The sequence below is a fragment of the Mustela lutreola genome, chromosome 9, assembly GCF_030435805.1.
Source record: "Mustela lutreola isolate mMusLut2 chromosome 9, mMusLut2.pri, whole genome shotgun sequence".
In the NCBI taxonomy this organism is placed as follows: domain Eukaryota; kingdom Metazoa; phylum Chordata; class Mammalia; order Carnivora; family Mustelidae; genus Mustela; species Mustela lutreola.
The window spans coordinates 90,433,845-90,455,010 of record NC_081298.1 but is presented as its reverse complement, the minus strand read 5'-3'; the positions used below and the strand labels follow the sequence as shown (position 1 = coordinate 90,455,010).

The 21,166-nt window shown below is 40.9% G+C and overlaps 1 long non-coding RNA gene across 2 annotated transcripts in view; it reads left to right on the top strand.

Annotated features, from left to right (window-relative positions):
* Window positions 1-21,166, top strand: part of LOC131840223 (uncharacterized) — a 200,362-nt gene that overhangs the window by 55,208 nt on the left and 123,988 nt on the right. The window lies entirely within an intron of this gene.

Below are 21,166 nucleotides of genomic sequence, written 5' to 3'. Positions count from 1 at the left end.
TGATCACACTTACTGTCTGGTGAGTTATAGTCTTATGGACTGCCAAAAATGAGTATTTCCATCCATATGGATGGACTGTAAGTCCATGACAGAGTATGCTCCAGATCTTACAAGGACATCTCTTAGTAGACACAGCTAGTCAGTTAATTTGAACTCACTGAGGAGCATGCTTCCCAATCCTGAAACACTTAAAACAGGGTTGGTGAGAATAGACATAACTACATGCAGAATGATTATTTAGAAAGATGTGTCGAGAAAGTGAATGCTTTATTTTTTTTCTTTTTCCAAATGAACTATACTGATGAGAAATATGCTAGCATGGAGGGAAGGAGTTCTTCAGAGAAGTTGGAAGTGAAATTGGTACTGGCTCTGGAAGAGCGAACTTCTGAAGGGAGGGAAAGAAACAGAAGGTCATGCCAAATGAATATAATAAGCCTGAGAACATGGGCAAAGGGATGAGGCTCAATACGAGCTCAGGAAACAGGAACCCTACGTAAATCTGGAGCAGGCAATATGTGCGTGTTGAACGACTGTTCACTGTAGAGAGAGGCATACGTTAGCACAAGATCGTGATCACCTGATATGTCAGGGTAAGGATTTAACATTTTACCCAAAGTCCAAGCTATTACCTCTCGCTAAGGTGTTTCAAGATTTCATCGCTTAATAACAGTGGAATGTTTAAATTTTTTTATGTCAAAGGTTGAATATCGACCCCTATTTTGAATAGTTCTCTACAATGTAGATAGAACATTTAAATCTTTGTACTTTTTGTCACTGTAGATATCAAGTACATTTTTATTTATTTAGTATTTGATTAGGCTAACTTTAAAAAACCATTTATTTATTTATTCTTATTTAAATTCAGTTAACATATAGGCTGACTTTTAAATAGTTCTATATATTAAGTCTGGTCAAATCTGTTGGCAGAGATGGAAATGAGTTTGGATGCTTCTGTGAAAAGAAGATGTTAGGGTGCCTGGGTAACTCAGTGGGTTAAGCCTCTGCCTTCAGCTCAGCTCATGTTCTCAGGGTCCTGGGATGGACCCCTGCATCAGGCTCTCTGCTCAGCAGGGAGCCTGCTTCCTGCCTCTCTGCCTACTTGTGTCAAATAAATAAATAAAATCTTAAAAAAAGAAAAGAAAAGAAGATGTTGGAGGGAGGTTCTTGGGTAGAAATCCCAAGAAGAAAGGAATAGGATACTGTGGACTTTATTTTCTATATTTATTTTATACCACAACTGAATATCATTAGTAAGTGGGCCACATAAAAGAAAACTCTGATTGTAAAGTATTCTATGGAAGAACATTGTTCTGGCAGAGCTGAAAAGACTCCAAAGTATAGTGTCCACTGTGTATGAGACTCAAAAGCACAATTAACCAAATCCTTATTTTGTTCTACATTTTAGTCATCCCCATGAGGATGTTGACTTTAAAGGAAGGGCTGTTTTATTTTACTCTTAATACCTAAACTGAGCCAAATTTTTGGTGCTTAGTCTGTTAGAAAGTAGCTGATGGACATCAAAGAATATATAACATTAGGTAATCAAAGAGCTTGAGTTATTTCACCCTGAAAATTAAATGGAAGCTTGTAACCTTGACTCACGCATAAGGCATCCTCAGTTGAGGAACACAATTGAAGGAAGTGCTTACATCCCATAAAGCTCGCAGATGTTACACAAATTCAGCCTGTGTAAGACCTGTGTTGTGTTTGCCACCCATGTTAGCCATCTTTTATGTTCACAGAGCTTAAGTATCTGATGCTTGCTCCCTGTGCAATAGTTATTTCAGGAATAAGACTATTTATATATTTCCCTGGGATGCTGATGGAAGCTAAAATCAGTGGCTAGTTTGTACACTTGAAAATCCAAAACTATCAACCCAAAATCAATATTTTTCCTACTCCACTATGCTTGCCAAGCTCCCTTCTCTCCTTCCCTCTTCTTTTCCTCCCTCCCTTTCACCTCTTGTCACTCCATTGTCTTCTTCATTTATCCCTACCCCATCCCATTATGGACTCCACCTCAGAGAAGAAAGAGAATGAGCCCCACTTTTTTTCAACATCGAGGGCCAGTTGCTCACATTGTGGTGTAAACATCACTGAAAGGGAAGATTGCAACTCACTCTCTACCTCTAGGAAACTTCGTATCAGGCAATTTTCATATTCCAGAGTTTGTCTTTTAATGTTTTCTAGCCTGATTCCATCTAAATCCATGGAAATCATAAGTCCACATAGCCCGTGGACCTAAAGAGTAAATTTTTCATCTGAACTCTCTTCTATAAAATCCTTAACCTCCTAAGTGCCTAAGCTATATTTGGATGCGGCTAACGCGACCATAAATCCCTCAAGTTTCACTGAGCCCTTTCCAGTGTTTTTGCGTCTCCTGCCAATCTTTGGGAGGATGTGTTTTATAGCCTCCAGGTCAGCATGCATATCCCAGTATTTCCTAGTTTCCAAATTGGCACAAAACTCAAGGAGAGCAAGAAAGTGTTCAACAGCTACTTATAAAATCTCTTCTAGCCATGTTTCTCCTTAACGCAGCAGCTGAAAGTGTTGCAGACCGCGTTCGCACTTCGCTGCAGAGGGCGTTTGGAGAGGGTATTTCTCAGTGTTCTGCAGTATGTGCAGTACGTGAGACCTCAGCTATTTTCCAGTGTCGGGGGGCCCCAGGACAATTATCTTTGATAATTCTGGCTCTTTTCTTCCCGTATTCTGCTTAGTCTCCTTTCTAGGGATCCCTTTTAAAAAGGAAATTAAATATATAGGAGTGTTTTTAACATATTTCAGAAAGTGGTCTGTCTATTTTGTTAAATATTCGTTACATAGGAAAAAAAGTGTTTTAATCCTATTGTTTTGACTCAGAGCCTTATCAAGAAGATCTTAGGTTTTTCCCTATTTGTACCTTATTTCTTTAAAAAAGAAAAAAATTTGCAAGCCCAGTGCTGTGCTTTATTTGAGTCACCTAATTTGTTTAATCCTCTTAATAACTCTATGGATAGAGTATTCTTTCTCCCCCCCCCCCCCGTTATGAATGAGGAAACAAAAACTCAGAAAGTTTAAGTAAAGTTGTTCAAAGTCACATGACTCTCACACTGGATGCAGCAGAACTCCAGTCCTGCAGTTCTGATACCAAAGGGTGGGGGGAAGGAGGAGGAGGAGGAGAGGGAGGGGGAGGGAGAGGAGGAGGTCAAGGAAGGGGAAGGAAGGAGAAAGGAGGGAAAGAAGGAAGGGGAGGAAGGAAGGAAGAAGAAAAGAAAGAAAATGTCTACTCCTTTGGCTTCTTCCAAGTATAGAAAGCTTGGGTCAATGTCAGGAAGGTCAGAGGAATAAGGTAGTTTCCTCTGTGTCCTCGCTCAAGGACACAGCAGGACAAGGCAGTGAGCAGGGCTTCCTGAAAGTGAGAAGCTCTTGGGAGAAGTGTTCCCTACCTGTAAATACTCGGTGATATGAAAATTCAGGAGTAGGAGTACAGTCACTCTCAACCAATCAACAAACACGGAGAATCAAGGGAGGGATTGGGGTTCTGACACCCTGAGAATGGTAGAACAGAAGCTGGCAAAGGTGCTGATCCAGCCTCCCCTGCCTATGAGCTCTCTCCATTGTCCCCTGTCCTGCCTTCCCCTGCTTCTCTGAATTGGTCAATGAGGATTATCTCATTCAGTGTTCAAAAGAATCTTGGGATAGGTGCTCCTGCTATCTCTTCCTCATAGATGAAGAAATTGGGGGTTAACAAGATCAGGAATTCACCCACAGATCATGGTTTCCAAGCAGTAAAGCTGGGTGAGAAGGAGTGACCAGGCATTAAAGGGGGTGTCCTGGGACATGTGGCTGTCAGTGTTAGAACCAGGACAATCCCAGGCACGCTAGGACTGTCAGTCACCCTAGAATAGAAACTAGTCCTGTCTGACCGCTAAAATTTTTTTTGGCACTGGCCCAGAAGATTTCCCTTGTAACTTGAAGTCAGTGTTAAATTCAATTATGCAGACTAAGAAGGGACATCTAACCAGTTCCAGGTCTCTCCCAGCCATGGAGAAGGCCTCACATTATCTCTATCCATGCTCCATACACCCTCTCAATAAAGCAATCCCTCAATACCTGTAAATTTATTTATAAATTACATACATAAGTAAATTACATATAACATAGACACAAAAATTTGTGTTTTAAAAGATGAGATTGACTATGAATATTGAAGTTTTAATACTGTCTTCTCCCTCCCAGTAGAAAATCCTATGAACATTGTTTGGTGCATGCAACTAGTTAGGAGACACCAGACTAACTACTGATTTTTGATCCCAGTTTTCTAGAACTGATTATACAGTGACCCTTTTAGATTATACAGAAAATTGCTCATTTAAATATTATGCCTTTTTGAGCTGGCAGCTGTCTTTTCCAACCCCCAATTAATAATTTTTTGAAACAACCCCATTGATCTAATTGATGGACTTTATAATAAATAGATGTGATTAGACTGAGTTAGATTAGATTAAGGTTTTACAATATTTTTTTGAAAACGGGCTCTGCTATTCAAAATCCAATTCCAAATCCACTTCTCTTTTTTTTTTAAGATTTTTATTTATTTATTTGACAGACAGAGATCACAAGTAGGCAGAGAGAGAAGGAGAGAGGGGAAATCAGGCTCCCCGCTGAGCAGGGAGCCTGATGTGGGGCTTGATTCCAGGACCCTGAGATCATGACCCAAGCCGAAGGCAGAGGCTTTAACCCACTGAGCCACCCAGGTGCCCCCAAATCCACTTCTCTTTTTACTACATATATTACGTTCCACCCAGCTAAATATCACCACAGAAATATCTGATGGGCTTATTATCTGAAACTGGGCTTGCCTCTTGGTGAGTGTCGAGCCCAAAGACACAATCAAGCCAAAGAATAGGAAAAGGAAAGGTTTTACTTCCAACAAGTATATCCCGATATATCGGGATATTTCTCCAAACAATATTTCCTTGGATGAGCACACCGGGGAAGATTTAACTTAGGGATGCAGACATGTTCACGAAGGGGCTTGCACAGTGGGGAATTCAGGAACTGGGATTGGGGCGAAAGTAATTTTGAGGTTCAGGTCAGAGTCACCAGAGCCTGCAAGAGTCAACATCAGCAGTTCTCTGGCTTTGGTTGGTTTGGTATCCGAGTGCTCAAAGGGGTTTAGATCCTACAAAGGTAACTCAAGAATGTTTTGAGAAAGTAGTACTGGTCAGGCATAGATCACAGAATGGCTGGGGGCCCACAATGACTTTTCTTTGTTTTTTGTTTTGTTTATTTAAAATTTTCTTTATTTATTTGAGAAAGAGAGAGCAAAAAACAGCACAAGCAGAGGAAGGCGCAGAGGGAGAAGCAAGCTCCCCGCTAAGCAAGGAGCCCAATGTGAGACTCCATCCCAGGATCATGGGATCATGACCCGAGCTGAAGGCAGATGCTTGACTGAGCCACCCACCACCCTAAAGTGACTTTTCTTATGGCAGAAAAGCTATCCCTTGTCTTTCTTTTTCTGGGGACCCTTAATGTTTCCTGCTTACAGGCTCACCACTGATCAAAAGCCACTAATGACTTAAATCTATTATCCCACTGGATCTATTATCCCTCCATCTAACATATGAATTTTAGACAATATTTCTTGAGGGTTTTTAGGAATAACTATAGGAATCACTAGAAGGGTAGGACCAGATCAGGAGGAGAGAGTTTTTTGTGGCAATAGAAGACCTCACTTCCTGATCCTTCTGGGGCATCAACCTATTTATTGGTGAACTAGGCCAGGTTAAGGATACTTTGCAGGCCATCACTTCTCAAATACAGTGAGATGAGTTCAAATCCTTGCTTAGTACACGCAGGAGAGATGAGTCACTGTCTGAAGCCAAGAACTTAATGTATAATCCCTATTCTGCTATTTATAAGCAGTATGTGTGAGGGTGAGTCCCTTCTGTGAACTCCTCTGAGGTTCTAGAGTCTGTTCTTTTATTAGCACAGTGTTGTTGTATGCTGGGGTGGGGGCAGGGTTGGAGCCTGAGTTAGATCTCATGTTGTATACACCGATGTGAGGTTTGTGCCAACTGACTCCACTTTTAAACTGGGTTTAATCTCACAAACAATTTCCTTTTTATTCAATGACTGCCTGATGCACATGTGTCTCTACATAGGAATTTTTAGAGCCTTTCCCTTGGGCATGTCCTTGTCTGCCTGCCTAGCCCTGAATTAAATTAATAATTAGTCAAATATAATAATCTGCATATTAACCCCTGAATCATAGGATTGAAAAAAATCCTTGAGAGGCCTTGTATTTTCCTGCAGGTAGTCTTGCTTTCGCATAGAGAGTCTCTGTATTGAGTATATGCTCTCTTCTTTAGCTAAACACTCTCCTCCTCTCCCAAAGGTAACACTGAAATGCCATAACCTTCTGAAGCCTACCAGGATTTTCCTGATGACACCCAGTGTCTCGCTATGCATCAGACCTCTTGAGCACAGCAACCTTTTATCCCTTGGGATATCATTATTTTTAGATATTTCTGCTCTTCCCCTAATATCACATGCCTTTCCATTATTGGTCTAGATGTGCCCTCACTCTTGTAAATGTTCTCCCTCTTTCTCTTCCCCCTTATTTCTTACAGATAAACAGGTATCTAGTGTCCCCCTAATTTTAGAATCTGAATTCCTCCTTGACATTATTGACATTTTAAAAATTATTTTAATTATTATTTAATTATAATAACATTATAATAATATTATAATTTAAATTATTGACATTTTTTAAATGCGTCAACATGGTATGCTTTTCCTTATAAATAGATAATGCATTGCACTGAAGTCCCCTTCAGTGTTGTGCCTCTAAAACGCCATCCGTTATGCCAAAATCTACCTGCCTGATCCCCTCTGAACCACTGAACACCAGACGATGACCCATTCCTAACTCCAAACTAGGAAATCCAAGTATCTGTCCTGCACACAGGTCGTTTGATGTGAGGCGAGGTTGGAGTGTAACTCCCACTGAGTGGGTGTTCTGAAGGTGAGTAGTAAAAGGGATTACTGACCTACTGATGCAGCTCCTAGATGCCAGTGCAAGAGGCCCTGAAGGACAGCTGAGGATGGGAAGCTCCTGAAAATGATGATCAGTTTACAGAGTGCTGCCTTTGGGAAGACCAGCCTACGGACCTTCCTCTGCATACTCAAAGGGAAGCGTGAGGAATGTTTCTGGTGGTTGGGATGGGCATAATTCTTCTCTAGAATCTTCAATGATCATGAAGCTGCAATACAGAGATCCTTGGTTCCGTTCATTTACCCATCTTAGGACTTGGGCAGCCTATGATGGAAGCTGTGCCTTGTTACTCTCTTAGTCAAAGCAGGTACTTAATTTTTTAAATGAACTCTACAGAAAAACAACAAAAAGACCAGCAAATTATGGTTCTTTTTCATTTGCTTTAAGCAATAGCATCATATAGCCTAATATAGAACAGTCAGAAATTGCCGGAAATTGTCAGAAATTTTGGTCCCAATGGGGACCAAATTTAGAATCAGCTACCATTTATTGAGTACCTGCTATGTGCCAGGCCTGTGTAAGCCCTCTAAGATATAATGGGAGCCATAATTGCCCCTGAGAGTTGTTCTAAGGATGAAGTGACTTATTTCACACAATATTTGTCACCTGATCTGCCCTCATGAACGGTAGCAATTGCTTTGTCCTCATGTCATCCTCCCAAAAAGCTAGTGAGGTAACAGGCATCCAGCTCAGGATATCATTTGATATCCTTGACTTCAAGGTCTCATGTGCAAAAAATAATAATAATGCTGCTGAATTCATAACATGTCATAATTAGCATTATGTATTCACATATTATCTTCTTTAATATTCAAATCTTACTTTTAAAGTAAGAATTAGTCTCTCCATTTTAGAGATGACTATTTGAGGTGGAGAGTCCTCATATGACTTGTTCAAGGTCATACATTTATGATGGACCTCAAACCCATCAAGGCTCACTGGTGGCTTTAGATGGAAAAGGCAATGTTGTCAAGGTTGTCATTGTAATGGCACTAAATTAGCCTCCTGCTCTTAACTCAAAATATCTTTCCCTTCACCTGACATGGCCTTGCAATCCTTCCCACTAAGGTTACACATTTGAGTTAAGGCATTGGGTTTCCAAACTGTCCTTGTAAAATAGGCAAATGTTTCCTGGAGATGGGCAGCAGAATAAACCATTGGCATCTCAAACTTTTCTGTATAATGGATTCACATATCACACATATGTGACTGTATTAGGTTCCTGTGGCTGTTGTAACAGATAACCACAAACTTGGTAGCTTACAACGTGAATTTATTATCTCACAGTTCTGGAGGCTAGAAATTAGAAACCAGTGTGACTGAACTGAAATCAAAGTGTCAGCAGGGCCCTATTTTCTCTGCAGTTGTAGGGAGAATCTGTTCCTCCCCTCTTCCACATTCTGGTGACTGCCAGCATTCCTGGGCTGGTGGCCCAGTCTCTGCCTCCATCTGAACATTGCTTCTTCTGCTACTCTCTCTCTGCATGTCAATCTCCAGTCTCTCTCTGCATCCCCCTAAGGTGTCAGCATTCAGGGCCCAGCAGGATAATCCAGGGAAAGCTCCTCTTCTCAAGATCCTTAATCACATCTTCTGCCTATTAAGAAAACAAAATTCAATCATCTAAATTTGAAGGTCTAATTGGCTTTATTTAAGCAATTCATGAATTGGGCAGTGTCCCATCTAGCAAGGAGGGGATGCTCCAAAGAGTTGGACAAAAGGGAAGGTTTTCATAAGTAGGAGGGTGGGCAAGGAAATTATCAAAAGAAAAGAAAGGACTGGAAAAAAAGAAAAGGAAAGAAAAGGATTGTTTCAGGCCAGGACATCTTTTGATGATGGGGCAGGGGGAGCAGAGTTTTGTTTTTGTTTTGTTTTTCTTTTTATCATGCAGATGACCTCATTTGTGCCAATCAGGACATTTCACATTGATTTATGTTAAAGGGCAGATTCCTGGATCTGTTGAAACTGCAGATAAGTCTTGGTTTGCTGTTGTGGGGAAGAAATGACTCCAATTTAAGCTTGTTTTTCCTTTAACTTGCCAAATCCACTCTTCTGCCATGTAAGATCATTCTGGGAATTAGGAAGTGAATATATTCAACCCATTCTCATGACTTAATGAAATACCTCCTTTGTGGGAGAGGGTGACACTGGGACCTAAAGCTTGGAACAGTAGCCAGAGTCGCAGTCTACTTTCTCAGTACTTAGATCCCCTGTCTAAGGTTGGGCCATTCTCACTTCAAATGACTGTGCTTTGTGCCTAGTACCTAAGAGTGAAGAGTAAATATTATAGATTATAAGAAGTTCTCTCCTGATTGACTCCACTACCTACCAAACTTCCTCATTTCTCTACTTCTGGAACTTTTTTTCTCCCCATCCTTCGAGACCAAACTATAATTCTTAATCACGAGGCCATTCCTGCTCTCCATGGCTGAAAATAATCTCTTCCACCTTTGATTTTGATAGCATTTTATGTGACTCTTTTATGAGATTTATCTTATGACATGTGTCATGTTTTAGCTTGCATCATAGTAACGTCCATGTAATTTGTCTCTCTTCCGAAATTCTGAGTTCCCTGAGCTCGAACTCATCCAGGACCACTACAGTAGACTTCTAACTGAGCTCCACCTTCGCCACTCCTCACCTGTAGTCAGATCACCATGCAGCAACCAGAGTGATCTCTATAAAATAAAAATCAGATCATACGGGGCACCTGGGTGGCTCAGTTGTTAAGCTGCTGTCTTCAGATCGGGTCATGATCCCAAGGTCCTGGGATGGAGCCCCACATTGAGCTCCCTGCTCATTGAGAAGCCTGCTTCTCCCACTCCCACTGTTTCTATTCTCTCTCTCTCTCTCTCTCTCTGTGTCAAATAAATAACTAAAGTCTAAAAAAAAAAAAAAAATCAGATCATACTATAAAGAATCTCCACAGCTTCCTGTCACACTCAAAATCCAGATTCCTAACTCTGGCCTGCAAGCCCCTGCAACACCTGCAAACTTTCCCCAAACCCTCAAGCAGCTGAGGCCACCTCTAACTACTTTCCCCCCAGTGCTGGCCTCTGTTGAATTAGAAGGTGCCCTATCTGGGTAGACTATCTGCAACACTGTGACATTCCGGTAGAAACGTTACTCAAAAGCACCTGGGCTCATGCAGCCTATGTCAGAATATATACACCTTACTTGGCAGGTACAGCCCAAGCCGGATTCTGTCCTCAGTTGGGCCCTGACCACTAAACACCTCTCTGCAGGCCATGACCTGAATTTCCTGGTATAAATAAATTCCTTGCCCTGATTCTAAAGACGGAATATATATAAATAGCAAAGCAATTGTAATAAGGCATGAAGGAGGACATTTATAAGGATGTTCATTGCAGCATTATTTCTAATGGTAAAAAGACTGCACATGAACTAACTACCTAAATAGTTATTAGTAAAAAGTTATCGAATTCTGTTAAGTCCAACTTCAGAAAACTAAGCAAATGTTAAAGAGTAAGACACTAGCCTACGGCTGGAAGACTAGAGGGAAATGAGAAGTAACTGCTGCTGCTGATGGGGTTTTCTCGAGAGTGGGAAGGGTGACAAAAATGTTCTGAAAACGATTGTCGTGGCCTATCTCTGCCTAGACAAAAAAAGCAGTCAACTGTACACTATAAATGGCTGAATTGTACGTTTAAAAACAGAAAGGGGATTTCAGTTTTTATTCCTAACCAGTGAGGAATATTTCAACTGCAAGTTCTTGAATACCTGACAAACTGAGAACAAAGAGAGGCCAGCTTCCCCCTCCTCGGCTGCAGGTAGATCGCTGCCTGCTTCGGTTTCAAGGCTTGATGCTCTAGGGACTGGCCTCTCCGGGATGACCTTGGCTTTCCCTTCAGCCTGTTACATGATGGCTGCTGAGTCACTAGACATCAAAGTAAAAAGTTCTCAGATTCTCCTGGTCCCTGACACATTTTTCATGTTGCCTTATCACCAGAATTATATCACATGGTCACTTCTGGTTAAAAGGGAAGCTGGAAAAGTGTTTTCCTCTTCCAGTCTCAATAGTGGAAGACACTAAGGGATATGGGAGGTGGGAATAAATGCTGGGTGGGCCACCCAGCGGTATCTACCCTAGTGTAGTCAAAGTGTACCCCAACTGGTATCCTTTGCATTTTTTTCATTTTTTGTAGCTAAAATAGCAATAGTAATAATAAACTAAATCCCACCACACAAAGGTAGACACTATTACTATTTTGGTGTCTATCTTCTCAGATTTCTTTCTTTCTCTCTATACAGATATATATGTATATATACATGTATATACACATACATGTGTGAATATGAGTTATATATACAGAGGTATATATATAATTTTATATAAATAGTATACCCTACATCTTATTTCCTAACCTGCTTTTTTCACTAAAAAAAAAAAAATTACGACATCTAATGTCAGTGGATATGGATATGAGCATCCTTTTCATTGTTACATTGCTATTTTATCATTTTTATTTAAACAATTCTCTTTCTGTGATCATTATTCATGTTGTTTCAGACTTTTCCCCATTTTAAGCAATACCACGCAAACATCTCTATTTGGGCACTATGGTACTAGTGTTTGTCTCCCTTGGATAAAGTGACTTTTTTTTTTTTTTTAAGATTTTATTTATTTACATGAGAGAGAGAGAGAGGGAGAGAACAGAGGGAAAATGGGAAGGAGAAGCAGACTCCCTGCTGAGCAGAGAGCCTGATGTAGAACTCGGTTCCAGGACCCTGGGATCATGACTTGAGCTGAAGGCAGATGCTTAATTGACTGAGCCAACCAGGTATCCTGATAAAGTGACATTATTATTGAACCTTAAAAAAGTAAATCTACCAATGAAATGAGATACTTAAAGTGTCATAAATAAAATCAGGATTTCTCCTTTTTCCCTGTTCCTCACAATAATAAAGAATGTTTGAAGAAGGCTATGCTAAAATATTTTAAAATATCAAAAACATTTCAAAAATACCTTAAATATTCCCATTAAGTAAGGGAAAAACTAAAACCACGAATTCAAGTGAGTAATTAGGATATTAAGGAGATATTAAATCTCCTCCTTGATATTCATTTCTTGGATTTAAAAATAGAAGTCCACTTCTTATTTTTTTTTTAAAAAAAAGGAGAATTTTCATGTTACTTACACTGAAAAGGAAAGATTATATTAAGGTTTGACACAAATTGACAAAAGCCAGATAATGCAAACTGAACACCATCCCTCTACCCAAATTCAGGCTTTTTAAAGCCGAGATGGTTTTAACAGAATTGTGCTCCAGTCAATTAAATTATATATTTAAACGATAGAGTGATGACTTTGTAGGACAGTTGAAACCATATCTAGCATTACATTCTTCTGCTGCAAGGACTCAAAACATTTTTATGAACACACTAAAGGAGGATAATGGGAGAGACCCTGCCGAGTTAAGGCTGGGGAGAATAAGAAGATTCTGGCAAATTCAGTCCAGAGAACAATTCTGTAACTGCAAAGGCGGATAAAAGGGAGATGGAAAACAACCTTGCAAATAACCTGCCCAGACGCATCTGCATTTTCTGTTGGCAAATACCCGGAGAAGTGGGCAGAAGTAGGAGGAAATAGACTGCCCATAAGGAATCTGTGTGTTTGCATCTACTAACTACCATTAAGAGCAACAGACACCATTCGTTCTCCAAGTGAGACATTCTGAATAAGTCATTCATATTTGAATGTGCTGTATTTGAATGTCCAATGACCAATTTTTGCCAGTTGCCTTCTAAATCTATATTATTTGTAAGTGATCTACCCAGATTTATAATAGTTTCTTCTTCAGAAGCTTCACCACCTTTCACTGCTTTGGTCGTTAATCCCTACAGGCTCCACCCCTGTCCCCCCCCCCCCCCCCGCAAGCTGCACCCAGAATTGAAGACCACAAGGTTCTATCTAGGATCCTGCCAAGATGGCAGATTTAAAAGTAGTGGAAGAGCCCTCTTATCAGATATGCTAAAACCACTTCTTAATTAGTTAATCCAAAGTTAGTTCAGGTGGTGAATGATTTGAAATGATGTTAAATTTAAACATTGATCTTAATGCACATTCACTTTGTGTCTGTTGACGCAAGAGGGAGGCAACTTCCTTCTGTCTGAATTCTCTTTGGAGTTCGAAGGCATCTTTCTATATAAACCATATCCAGAGTGCATTTCTACAATTTCCAGTTCGGGGTTTCTCTGAGAAAACTTAATGATACTTGCAAAGCAATCTGACTGCCAAAAAGCTGTCCACATTTTTTACAGCTTTTTCTGATCTTTTATACTTGTCTTAGGCACTCCTATTGTCAACAGCCTACTTTAAAAAAAAAAAAAAAAAAGTTCACCTCTATCTAGCCTTTCTAAAGCACTCAGCTTAATTTTTCATAGATATAATCCTTCCTACCTTCATATTTTGTGATACTGTTATACAATGTTACATGACGTAATTATATTAACAAGTGTAATGACATAGGTAAGTTTGGAAGCAAACTTCAGACGAGATTGGTTCTCGGTGAACATTCAGGTCCACGGTGAGAAATCATTAGCATTCGCTCTGCAGTGAGTTTTATGTCGTGAACAGACAGCAGTGGCTGATCAGGTAGGTGTGGCCTGACAAAGAGGTTAAATTGAGGCTGGCTAAGGAAGCTGCTCTACATCTATCAAGCTATAAATTTTAGAGTCTGAACAATTTCTGATAACTGGCAGAGAAACCCAGGACTCAGCTGGTTGCCAGAAACTCACTAGGTGACCATGGGCAGGAGTGACAGTAAAAAATGTTCAAGAATCAGTGGTCAGGATAGCCTGGGCACTGTCCAGTTAGAACACACACTGGCCTTAAGCAACCTGTAAGCATACACTGTGTGTTAGAGCTGGAGATTAGATAGAACCAGAGTGAAGTGGGCATGTTGGGCCTCGTTCACTTGTAAATGGGGAAGGACGGTCAGGCAAAGTTCTACAGTTCCTTCTGACTCTGAAGTTCTTCACTGAGCTATACACAGCTCTAATTAATTTCCTCCTATGGGATTCATCAATTCTTTGATTCAATTGTTTCTTCTTCTCTTGAATAGGTGCTGTCTCAGAATTGTCATTGAGAAACAGACTCTCACGCGCACTAACAAAAAGAAGCTAGCAAGGAAGGCCCTCATGATAAGATTAACATGAAATATAAATACATATATATGATACGTTAAAAAAAAAAAAAACTTCCCTTCATATACTCACATCCTCCTTCCTGATTCTCTAGGGGGTCTGTGTTCTGCATGTTTCATTTTGTTTTTAACCTGAGGATGATGCTTGTTTTTATGCCTTGCTTAGTTTACACAGATTGGAACATGTTTTCCACATGCAGCTTCTTGTTTGCCAACAAGCCCAGCTGTCGGGGGGCACTGAAGATCACCCAATTACAGAAAACAATCTTGAATACCTTTTCATGTCTCCCTCCCCTACCCTAGAGGATCTTTTCCAACAATTGCAATTCTAAGGACCTCCTTCATTTACAGAAGACATTTACTCTTTTATTGCTTCCCTCCCCACCCCTTTCCAACTCTTCCTAAAATAGTTTATCATAGAGCAGTAGGGGCCCTTTTCAATTGCCTCTGACAGACAGACCAAGGGGGAGCCAAGTTCATCTGTTCGGACTTTTATTTTGAACTCCTTCTACAGGGAGACAGGACTCAACAGATTTGAACACTTGCTTGGGGAAAAAAAAATAACACAACACACACACACACACAAACACACCGAAAAAACCTCCAAACTACTTTACAGTGTTAGCCCAGGCTCCGGTATGCCAAGTCCCAGCCCACAATAAATTTTATTGCAATGTTATAAACTCCTGAAAAGAGGAACTTGGAATAGAAGTGCTGACACAAGCTGCCAGACTCGACTGGCGGCACTACATTCTTGTGGGTTCTGTCCTGACATAAGCACACATCCAGGGCAAAACCCAAAATACTAAAAGACCAAAATAATGTCTTGCCCATCAGATAGATTCCTTTTCTCTTAAATTAATTTAAAAAAAAAAAAACCCAAAAAACAAAAAAGGAGTCCTATCAAAGCGAAATGGGCACTCTTGCAAACAATATATGATTCCGTGTGGAGGCTCCCAGCTTACAGCTCAAAGAGTTTTTCAGCCAAAGTTAAATTCATCTTGCAAATAAAGCTGCCTTTTGGGGGGAGGGTCGGGGTGGGTGATTATTCATGTAAATGACAGCTTTATGTACTATAATTACAGTCATTAATGAAGGCACAATTACTTTATCATACATTACCAGGATCAAAGAAGGTCTCTTAAGAATCAGTTGTCAGCATATAGAGTCAATACAGAAATTAGACCAAATACGAACTGGAAAATTTTGCTTAAATAATGCCCTAGAGGTTAAAGAAACAATGAGTTGAAGTTGCAGAGTGAGAAAATTAAAAAGACACACTAGAGGTCACTGTTGCTACTTGAGCTGAAGTTGTATCCTATCTAGCTAGCTAGCTAGCTACCTATCTATCCATTTTTGGTATCCTGTGTGCATATTGGAAAATCTTGAAAAAGATCACTTACTTTCATTAAATTTTTAAAAAATCTATCATGGCATTATTTCCCTCTGTCATATGTTGGATATCTAAGATAGGCTTTTAAAAGAAATCTTAATTTTAAGGATTTCTTTCATGATCATATCAAATGCTTCATCTCTGATGAAAAATCTTACACCTGTTTTGTGCATTTTGAAAAACACTTTCCAACAATCTGTTCACTTGGATCCAGAAATAAAAGTAATTAAAGAATTCCGTTTGGAATTCTTCTCCATAATAGTGGGAAATGATTCCTTCTCTTAGCATTGTGCAAAAATATGAGATTATTAAATATGGACAAAATAGGGAGTCCCATCTTTGAAACTGTACGGAGAAAGAGTCTCTCAGTATGGAAAGTCTATGAAAAGTCCTCGAACGGGTCATGGTAACTGTTAGTAGAATGTTTCAGTTCTATATACATAAAAGGAAATTATTTTAGGAAGACAACCTATGCCTCAAGTGAGCCATTGCAAGCATAGAGTCTAACAGAAAGACTCCCTTTTTGAAGTATTCAGAAGGAGAATCAGGTTCTGTCTGTTTCTCACCAAGACTGCGGTGTTCAATAAGAGCATATTGTTGCTGGAGGGAAGGAGCTCATCCATCCCAGAAGCCCAAAGTCTAGCTCCTGAGTACATTAAAAGAAAAAGTAAAGGCTGAATGGTCTGCTCCAACAAGGGTATCGTATCACTGCCAAAGAAGGGATTCAGTATTCTTAGAGTATTGGTCTTAGATGTGGGTACTGTGGGTACTATGAGGGTACTATTACCCACTTAGATGTGGGCAGTAGGAGCATTGACAAAGGCATATGGCCATACGCAACTCTCATACGCCTTAAAACATTTTCAGAAAGATGTCCACCCTGACTCCCCTGCTTACTGTTCTTTGCACAGGAAACATGTCTCTGCCCATTGATAACGCAAGGCCTACCAAAAAGGAAAAAAGGGAGGCAGAGGGGAGAAAACTGCGAAGTCTGTTTCCTTTTCTGAACCTCTGCTTTGCTCTGCATTGCGTTATTGGCTTTGTCCATGCAGCTCAGAGTCCTGGGAGTAATTAAGGTTCAAAGGCCTGGGTAATAACTCCTCAGTAACTGAGTGCTTGCTACAAGTTTCATGGGTGTGGGTAGAATAGAATTTGAATTTAATTTGAGAATTTTAAGGGAGGATTACATATTTTAATAGTATTTTCTAAGTATCTGCTATGAGACTAGTGGGTTAGGGGGGCAGTGGGAACACCTTGGAGGCTCACAACCTTGATGTGAATCAGACACAAGTGTCTGGCCTCTGGGACCGTGACCGTGACTGTGCAGCATAGAGGAGAAGGCTGTGAACCCTGATGCCAGGCTTCCTCTACTGCCCAGCCAGGGTGAACTCAGGTAAGTTCTTGACCTTTCTAAGCCTAATTTTTCACTTGTGAGAAGGAGATCATAATTTCTGCCTCCGCAGGCAGGATTACATAAATTAATGGTTGTAAAGTGCTAGGCATAGGGCTTGGCACGGGTAAGCACTCAGTAAATGTCAGTTGTCATCATTGTCGTAGGGGAAGTTCACTGGGCTCCTTTGAGCCCATCAAGGAGAGACAGAAGCTGTGTTTACATCCATAAGCAGGTCTGAAATAACAACAGCTTAAAAAAAAAAAAAAAAAAAAACGTTGAATTCAACAGCTTGTTGTTTGGGAGAAAACAACAACAACAAGTTTTAATTAACAGTTGTGTTTTTGTTTTTCCAAACAGTTTTGTGTATAGAAATTCAAACGTGGACTTTAAGGAAAACAGAACCCATTACTATCATTATAGATCTATTACCATAATTTCTTTGGTTAGGAAAATTGCGTACATTTTGTTAACCAAAAGAAAAAAAAGACATTAAATGTGCCTGTGTTTGGCGCAGTATAACTATTTTTCGAAAATGCTCTATAATCCACCGGCTGGAGGGGGGACTGGGGTTCATTGAAGTCAGCCGCATTTAACAGCAACCGGAGTTCTTACAAGGTTGAAAGCCACTGCCCTCACTGGTTCTGGTTGCAATTATAATATGCAATACATTTTGTTTTAAATGGAAGCTTTTATAATGAAATTTGGAAGCCCACGTCATTTCCCTTTGCTTACTACAAAAAGAGGATTTGAGGGCAGACAATAAAGGAAATGGCAGGGAACTATTATGTGACCTTGGGCAAATCACTTTGGTGGTTAGGCCTTGTGTGTACACACACACACACTGAGTCTTTAAATTCTTTTGCAAAGCTGTGTCAAGCAAAAAGTGGAATGGAGATTTGGCAATTCTATGGTTGTTTTGAATAACGGATAGGTGATCAACTTGAATGAGTAATTGTTACCAAATTTTCTCATTAACCAAGAAATTGTGAAATCTTGAGTTTTAAGAAGTACTGCCTGGGGTAGGGGAGATGAAGCCTTTGCTTCCTCACTTGGGCATACACAGTCGAGAATTTAAGCCAGTAGTTTTGTGCACTGGTCGCCCTGGAATGAAGTCCCGGAATTGCCTTTTAGACTCTACTCAGACATCTTTAAACCCGTTCCTCTCCGCCACACCCTGGAACGTCACTTCTGAGATGACTTTATTTCATTAACATTCTGGGTCCGCAAAACAGGGTTTGGGCGGAAATACAGCAAGATGTTTACCACTTACAGGAAGAAGATCCAGGATCCTTTCCCAGATGCCCCCCCCCAAAGGATCGATCATCTCCCCAGCCCCAGAATCTGCCTCACCTGCCCGTGGGCAGTTAGTTGATGGCGGGGTAGAGACGGTCGGTCGGCACTTCCATTTACAGAGCAAGGAAGGTAGGCGCCGCAGGGGCGCAGCTCTGGGAGCAGGGAGAGGTCCCACCCGAGGCCGCAGCAGGTGGGAATGCCTTCAGGCACTTGATTTTCCCTTCGCTGCTGCAGTGTCGCCACGTTAGGGACTCTAAACGCCAGTCTCACTGTGTGGAGAAATAGACCCTCACGGCTGTCGGGGCAGCTCTGCGGCAGGAGGGCACCAAATAGGACACAGAGCAGGAGGGGCTTTTCCGGAGAACTCCCTAATGTGGGCCGCAGGCCGAGGGTCAGAGAGCGGGCACGCCGTGAGAAGGGACTCTGGAGTCACACCCAGGCCTCCTTTCGCCGCGCTCGTTAATGCAGCACGTGCCTTTCGGCCGCAGGACTCCGCGCGCGAGACCTCCTGCCACGGGGAGACGGCTGGGCTCTGTGCCGAGGCCCCGATTCCCCGGCTGGCTCTGCCCTTTCTGCTTCAGGAGTTCTAACAAGTCCCTTCCCTCACGCTGTAGAGCTTTTCAGTGCGGCAAGAAAAACGCCCTTGGAGGTCCTCGCGCGCCTTGGCTCATCACGGGAGGCGGGAGGAACTGAGTCCGCGGAACTCAAGCACCATGCCGCAGGCCTGGGGCAAAGGCCTCCACCGAAGGATCCGTGGCCAGGCCTGCCTTCTCCCGGGCTCTTCATAGTTCAAGCCACTGGTGCTGTTATCAGGGTCGTCCAGAGCCTGTTTTTAAAGGTCAGACACCCTGGGCCTTCACCATGACTCCTGACTCAACAAATCTGGGCATGGAGACTAGGAATCTGCATTGTAGCCACCTTCCTGGCTTTTCTTTTCTTTCTTCTTTTTTTTTTTCCTTTGCACATTAGTGTGTGAGAAATATCACCAGCTGTCACCAGCTTTTAGTCTTAGTATGGACCCTCTCTCTCGAGGGCTTATGGATTGAGCTGTGCTGGGTTCCACTCTTACTAAAGGACATCAGGAGAGGGTAGTTCATCTCATGATTTACTCCACAAACCTCGTTCTGAGAGACCAGGGTGAAAGATGTTAGAGGTATCAAGAAATTTTTAATCAACTGAATGAGGCACAGACACCACGTCCATCCCTCGGCCACATCTGCCGTAGCGTGGGTTTAGTCACTTCTGCTAATCACACATTTAATTAGAAGCACAGCCACAGCCAGTGAAGCAATATTATAAGTAGGTTGTTGTCAGCTTGTTTTTCTTCAAGCCACTCCATACATTCTGAATGATTCTTTTGAAAGAATTATTTTTAAGTGGTAAATTAGCTGTATTCACTGCCATTGTTCTGGTGATTACTGGAAACACAGGACTTTCCACTCCCTTAAGATTGTTTAAAATCCCTACTTAAGAAGCAGTGGGACTCTTTAATTACGTATGCCAAAGGGCACAAAGGAAGATACATCGAATTTTAAGTACCCAAATTGCTCACTTTATACTACATACCTTTTGTACCATGTATAAAAATATATACATAATAAACAAGAATAGAAATTTAAAGTAAATATATATTCAGGTTAAGGAAGACGCATACCGCACAAAAATGTCTTTGTATAAATGCTGAATAAGATAGGGTAAAGGGATATTTATAGTTCTGCAGATGACTTAATACTTACTGCACTAGGAATTCATCCATCCTTCCAACTGGCTTGAGAGGCCTTTGAAACCAATAAAGTATATTTGTGTCCAAGCAGGGAGTGGATCCAGGCCCCACATAGCAGACCTGAGATGTACTGGCCCAGGGAGCTTAACTGATGTCAAATGTAAACCACTTTTCAAAAGCATGTTATCAGGTCCACACCAGACTATCCATTTTGATAATCTCATTCCATTTTTCTTTTTTTGTTGTTGTTGTTGAAAGGAGAAATAGATTAATGAGAGTCCAAATCCCCCTAGAAAGAAAACCTTCCTTATAAGGCATGTCTGAAGAGAGATTTGGAAAAATTACTTACTCTGCCTTTGTTTTGCCAAGTAAAGTAACATTTAGATCATTTATATTCGAAAAATTCTTAACCGGGTCAGCATGGCCTACTAGATTGTATCTAGAGGGAAAGAAATGAAGAAGAAATAAAGATGATGATGGTGATTTTTTGGGGTCCATTATAAATCTTCCAGACATTGGTGTGTATATGATGAAGATTTGGGGCAAACCCCATGATCCATTTCAGATACACAAGGAAAAAAATTGGCCCCAAATTATGTTTTCAAATGGTGCACCACATGAAACATTTGCCTAAAGAGAATTTTCAATGTTCAGCTCCCAAATCTTTCAAGTATCTCAGAACACTAGGAGAAGAAAGCCTTCCAGGGAATGATAATCAGAATCATAGCATGGTTCAAACAGAAGAGAACAGAAGGAGCCTTAGAAATCATCTTGTCACATTGGTGATATCATTTTACAGATGAGTAACCAGACCCTATAAAGGTGGTCTCTGTGATTTCAAAAAACTTGCTTCCGTTAGTCTTTCAGTGCTGTAGGTCAAATGACACTGTGGCAGCTCTAGGAAAAAATGCCAGGGTTCAGAAACTTCAGCCACTCAAAGCTGGAACAAGAGCCCAGCTCTTCTAGACTCCCAGGACAGAGGACTGCAGTTGAAAGGGTAGGGAACTTTATTTTGAATAATTCCATTTTGTCAACCAATCGGAAGACAATTTTACTTGGATGCTCAATGGAGGTAGTAGTAAAATATTGTTACTGACCAAATGTTCTGCCTTCAGTGAGGTTACAATAAACTGTTTTCTTGCCCTACACAAGTCAACTACT